Genomic DNA, 5,932 nt, shown 5'->3' with positions numbered 1-5,932 from the left:
GACGGGAAGAGGCATCCTTCCTATCGGTGACGGCACAGAGGAACTCTCAATGAAAGCACCAATGTCGGTGTCAAAACCGGCGGATCTCGGGTAGGGGGTCCCGAACTGTGCGTCTAGGCGGATGGTAACAGGAGACAAGGGACACGATGTTTTACCCAGGGTTCGGGCCCTCTTGATGGAGGTAAAACCCTACGTCCTGCTTGATTGATATTGATATTGTTGATGTTTACAAGAGTGGATCTACCACGAGATCAAGGAGGCTAAAACCCTAGAAGCTAGCCTATGGTATGATTGTAATGGTTGTTGTTGTCCTACGGACTAGAGCCATCCGGTTTATATAGACACCGGAGAGGGCTAGGGTTACATAGAGTCGGTTACAATGGTAGGAGATCTACGTATCCGTATCGCCAAGCTTGCCTTCCACGCCAAGGAAAGTCCCATCTGGACACGGGACGAAGTCTTCAATCTTGTATCTTCATAGTCTTGGAGTCCGGTCGATGATGATAGTCCGGCCGATGATAGTTCGGCCGATGATGGTAGTCCGGCTATCCGGACACCCCCTAATCCGGGACTCCCTCAGGGGGCACCTGAGCATTGCGACTCAGGGCTCCTACTGACTCTCCAGCCCTCACCCTCTGGCTTTGTCCACGGCATCGCGCCCTGGCAAACCAGCGACGGTTGAGACTCGCTCGAGGGCCGGGACCCGAGGACGTAGAGCATCGGCATCTGGCCAAATTTGCAGGAGCACATCACAAGTTAAGGCCCAATGCTAGGCGCAACCCGCCTTGGGGTAGGGCCCCGTGAGTCCCGTGCTGGCTCACGGGTGCCCCGGTACACCTCATCAGGCCTTCGAGCAACTAACGGCTGACCACCGCTTGTCATAGCGGACTCTTGCTCTTTTTTGTGGTGGACCTGCAAGATCCCTCCAAGGAGAAGCGCCAGGCGATGGCCTCCCGCTGTCCTCTTCACTCTCGTCTGCGTAAACCACTTGCACGTTAAAGGGGGGGGGTACCTGAGCATCGCGACTCAGGGCTCCTACTGGCTCTCCAGCCCTCACCCTCTGGCTTTGTCCACGTCATCGCGACCTTGCAAACCAGCGACGGTTGAGACCCGCTCGAGGGCCGGGACCCGAGGACGTAGAGAAGGAAGGGGAGCAGAGGCGAGAGGGAAGAGGCACGCGGGGACCTCGCCAGGCAACCCCTCGCTGGCCAATGCGCAAGCCTGGCACTTCACCAGGAAGCTTTTCCTGCCTCTCGAGATAAGTCACCCTCCGGAAACACTAGCCGTCGCTGCACCGTCACCACATCCAATGCAATCCCGTGTTAGCAACATCGCATTCCTTTCTCACTGAACGATAGCTGCTTGAGCGCTAAAGGGGACCTCCTGTGCATCGCGACTCAGGGGCTCTTACTGGACCCTGGGCCGCTCACCTCCTGGCCTTGACCACGGCATCGCGACCTGGCATACCAGCGAAGGTTGAAGCCTCCTTGGGACCGGGACCTGTCGGTGCAGAGCACCAAGCCCTCGTGAGGTTCGGAAGGAAGAAACTAAGCTAAGACGGAATCAACATCTCGCACTGCTTCACGATAAGGATCATATTGACAAACGGAGCTACATACACCTTACAAGCCCCCACGGGGTGTATTCCTAGCTCCTCGCAGGGACAAAAAACGTGTATCATAAGGAGTCCTAACTACATGAACCGTCGTGGTAGACGCCATCATCAACAGTGGGCCGCCAGGTACCGGCGCCAACCTCATCCAGATCAGAGACGGCGGTGGCCTAACGAGCCCATTCTACTCCGGGAGCGGCGCAGGCTCGGGGGCTCGTAGCTGTCGTCGCTCGTCTCCGGAGTCGCGAAGAGCTCGGCGGAGTCACAGGATCCTCCAGCGCCCCCGCCGCTTGAGGAGCTGCTAGAAGAGCGTGCGACGGCAGGCCTGGTCCCTGCTGCTCCGGAGCTTCTGCCGCTGCCCCTTGGAATACACTCCAGCCAGCGCCCATCCTCGTCGAAGACCTTGAAGAGCATCATGGAAGCGCCATCGAACTCCAGGTGGATCACGAGGGCACCCCTCGTCCCGCAAACCCGGGCGATCTCGCCCCAGCCATGGGTCAAGAAGACCTTACCTGGAGCGACGACCTCGACATCCGCATCGGTCGCGGGAGCCTGGCAGTCAGCATGCTGCAGCCAGAGCCTGAAAGGCCCCCTCGGCGGAATATCGAAGGCAAAGGAGGGAGGAAGGCGAATCCAAGATCCAGGAGGCATGGCGGTGTGGAGCACAAACTCTCGAGAGAAGCCCTCAGCGTGAACTCCAGGAGGGATAACGCGCACCGCCGTGACCCGCCGCCGCCGGCGGCGGCGGCGTCCATGGCGCTCGGCATCACCTCCTGCAGGGCCCTCAAGGTGGGCGTACAAAGGCAGCGGGAACCCTGGCGGCGGTCACTCGCACTAAGGCCTCGACACCTCCTGCCGTGCGCCCTCATCTCAGCGGCAGAGGACCAACCGCTTCTTTGGCGGAAGCGGGTCAGGGCCCTCTCGGGGGGCCTTTCCCTTCTCTTCTGCAGAGAACCGGCGTATCGGAGCCATTGCAGCAAGGCGGAGCAGTGGCGAAGATGAAGGAAAGGAGAAGTATCAGAGGAAGATGGACAGGAATGGCTCGCGCCGCTCCGTACTTATAGCATGAGGAGGCCAACCGTCGGCCTTCACGATCGCAGGTAATCATGACCGGTTTTTGCATGCAGGGACTTGTCAGCTCGTGCAGTTGTCGAGGCATCGTGGGGGAGCGGAGCCACCCACGTCCAATCAACCGCCACGTGGCGCCCGAGGCCGCAGGCTGTTAGGGCCCGAGGCGCTTCGCGCTTGCCCCTTCGCCTCTCTGCTCAGCCAAGTACGGGCGCGCCTTGGGTCCGGGGGCTACTGTCAGTGTTCTGGGAACGGGGGTCCCCAGACTTGCCTGCCTGCGGCCTGCGGCGTGGCTCAAGGGGCGGCCCAGCATGGCCCATCTTCATCAACACGAGCTCAGGACCCTCGCGAGGGGCCAAGCCTCGCGGGGCGGACGACAGGAGGCTTCCTCAGGCACGGCCTCGTCAGGCTGGCTCGCGAGGAGGCGGAGAGATCAAGGCGGGGTACCTCGCGAGGTGCCCATGACGCAAGCCATGACGACCAAGGGCGCCAGGGGAGCACCAGCCCACACAGTGTCCTTCTTTCCTCTTTGGTGCAAAGGGAGCAAGCACAGGCGAGAGCATCAAGCAAATGCATCCATTTCGGTGCAACAAGACCAAGACCAGCAGAACGGTAGGATGGAGGTCATCGTGGAGCCCGAGCCGGCGTCACCACCAGAGCCTTTGGCAGGCGAGGACCAACTTTAGTCAGGATAAGTGTACTAGATGTTCCCCTTCAAAATGGCCGATTGTTGGCGCCCTTCCCGCTCAATATTTGGGAAGAGGCCCAGGGCCTTTGCCTATAAATAGGACTAGCCACCCACAAGGTAGGGGCATCTAGAAATCAATCGGATCCTCACCTAGAAAACAGTAGAGAGAGCGACTGAACTCCCCCTAGCAGTTCATCGCACCAGCCAAGAACAGACCCTCGCGAGGCTGTTCTTCCTTGTACTGTTCATCATCGGCCCAAGAGGCAATCCACCACACCACACACTAGAGTAGGGTATTACACCACAATGGTGGCCTGAACCAGTATAAACTCTGTGTCTCTTGTGTTGTTCCTTTGATTGCTTAGTTCATAGCGAGGCGGTGAGGCACATGTAGGCAGAAGGCTAAACCTCCGCGCGCACCCCAGTGTTCGAATCTAGAGGGTCTGCCGGAACCCGAAATCCGACAGCACCCTCTATTTAGGTAAAATTAATTTTAATCGCATGCACTGGTCCGAATTGATCATCAATGGTTCATCTAAACTAATGAAAGAAGGGTGTGTGCATACATGACAATATATATGCTTCCCTCTATTTTTATGCTTGTTCGAGGTGCCCGCCCCAAAAGAACAAATATTTTGCTTGATGAGGTTGGCAGCTCCATAATTAATAGAAGCATCAAATTAGTCATGCAACTTGGGAAGATCAAGAACACACAAACAAGTAATGAACAAAGGCTCGGAGCAGTGATGTAATAGCTAGCATCAAAAAATTTAGGGTAAAACGAACAAAAAGCAGCGGAACCACATGCTAGTTTGCTGATGTGTAATTAAGCATAGAGAACATTAAGCAGTCTGATGGAACCAACAGGTGGCATCAGAACAACACCATTATCATAAATATAGCATTCAAGAAGTAAAATAGTAGGTAGTGATATCTAGGAAGTACAATAATACTATTTAGGACAAAACTAAAGCATATTAACTATATGTGCACTGGTATGTAATTTAGCACATGTAACATGTTCACTGCCAGAAGTATGGCCCTACAGGTGCAAGCAGAATAACACATCTCATGAAAAACTGAATGATGCCCTGAGGAAATTCAAAGGTGCGGTGCTTATGCTAGGAAAGTGAACGTAGGCGCCGGCCGTTGGATAATAGTACCCGATTCTCGGCGGCGTGTGGGTATCGTTGTCATACTTGATAGCTAAGGATCGTCGATGGTGCTCATGTTGCGGTTGAGTTTGGGCTGGCTGTCGTCGTTGCTGAAGCGGCTCCGATGCTACGGTTGCGGCGCTTGTCGACATACAAGAAAGCTCATCTGTGGTAAGTGAACAGTTGCACGATAAAGAGAAAAACTGAAGGAGTACAAATCAAAATAACCTAATGAGGCTGCGGCGTTAGTAAAGAAGGGCCGGTGGAGTTGAATATGGCATCCGTGGGGCGGGTCTGGTGCAGTGGACGGAGGCTTCGGCGGGCGCGTTGTACAGTGCTTTCAGTGAGGTGGATCTGTTGCGGCAGACGAGGGCTTGTATGAAGGGCCAGCGAAGGGGCGGACGAGGGAGTCAGTGAAGGGCCTACGCTGTGGTGGACGAGGGCGTCGGTTAAGCAGATCCGGTGCGGTGGACCATGATGGCGGTCAAGGAGATCTGGAGCGGTGGACAAGCCAGTCGCTGAAGCGGCTCCGGTGAAGTGGTGAGTTGGCAGTTGGGGGTTCCAAGGTGCGAAAGGTAGATCCGGCGGGGTGTGAGGTTCACCGCTGCGGCGGAGGACTAGATTCGGCGGCTTGCCATGGTTGTGGGGTCGGGGAGGGGAAGGGGAGGGGCGCTGGGGAAGAATGTTGGGGGCAAAGAGGGGAAACAATGGAGTTACCAAAGCAGCCCTTTTCCATTCATGTGGCAGGGGTAAAACAGGAATATCGCAGGGCTAAACTTTCGAACACGTGATATTTCGATGTGAGCGGGAAGTTTGAAAGCTTTTGGTGCCTAAAATTATAAGTATTCTGCTCTCATACGTCCGACTATGATATCATGGCCGACAATTTGTTTTTTTGCATGCAAAAAAAATGTGCAAGTTTTGAAAATCAATGTCTCCAACTCGAAACTTAGATTGTCCATTCAATTCAAATATGAATCATTGAGCTACTACAAGCAAATACCATCATACGGTCCAATTGAAATGAAATTCCAAATGTGTTTATCCTAAATATGATGACAAAAGCAAAAATGTGTATGTGTATGAATAAAGTGGATGATTATAAAGTTTGAACTTGCCCGTATGTGTATATCTCTATGTTTGATATATGAATTTGAAATCACGAAATCCCGGCTTAAAAAATGTACCTCCGTTTAAATGAATTACAAAAGCTAATGATGGAGTCGAATTCCAAAATTCCAATCTTAGGTTTGTAATTCTGGTACATCGAGGTATATCACGCATGTTCAAAAGTATCATTATCTCACAGTCCAAACTGTGAAACAAATTGATCAACCATGAGTGCACAATATCTCAATTATGCTAAAGTCCCTCAAATATAGACACCTCACTCTTTATCTGAAGTCAACC

The sequence above is a fragment of the Triticum aestivum genome, chromosome 1B, assembly GCF_018294505.1.
Source record: "Triticum aestivum cultivar Chinese Spring chromosome 1B, IWGSC CS RefSeq v2.1, whole genome shotgun sequence".
Taxonomy (NCBI): Eukaryota; Viridiplantae; Streptophyta; class Magnoliopsida; order Poales; family Poaceae; genus Triticum; species Triticum aestivum.
The sequence above is the reverse complement of the archived record's forward strand: the minus strand, read 5'-3'. Positions refer to the sequence as shown.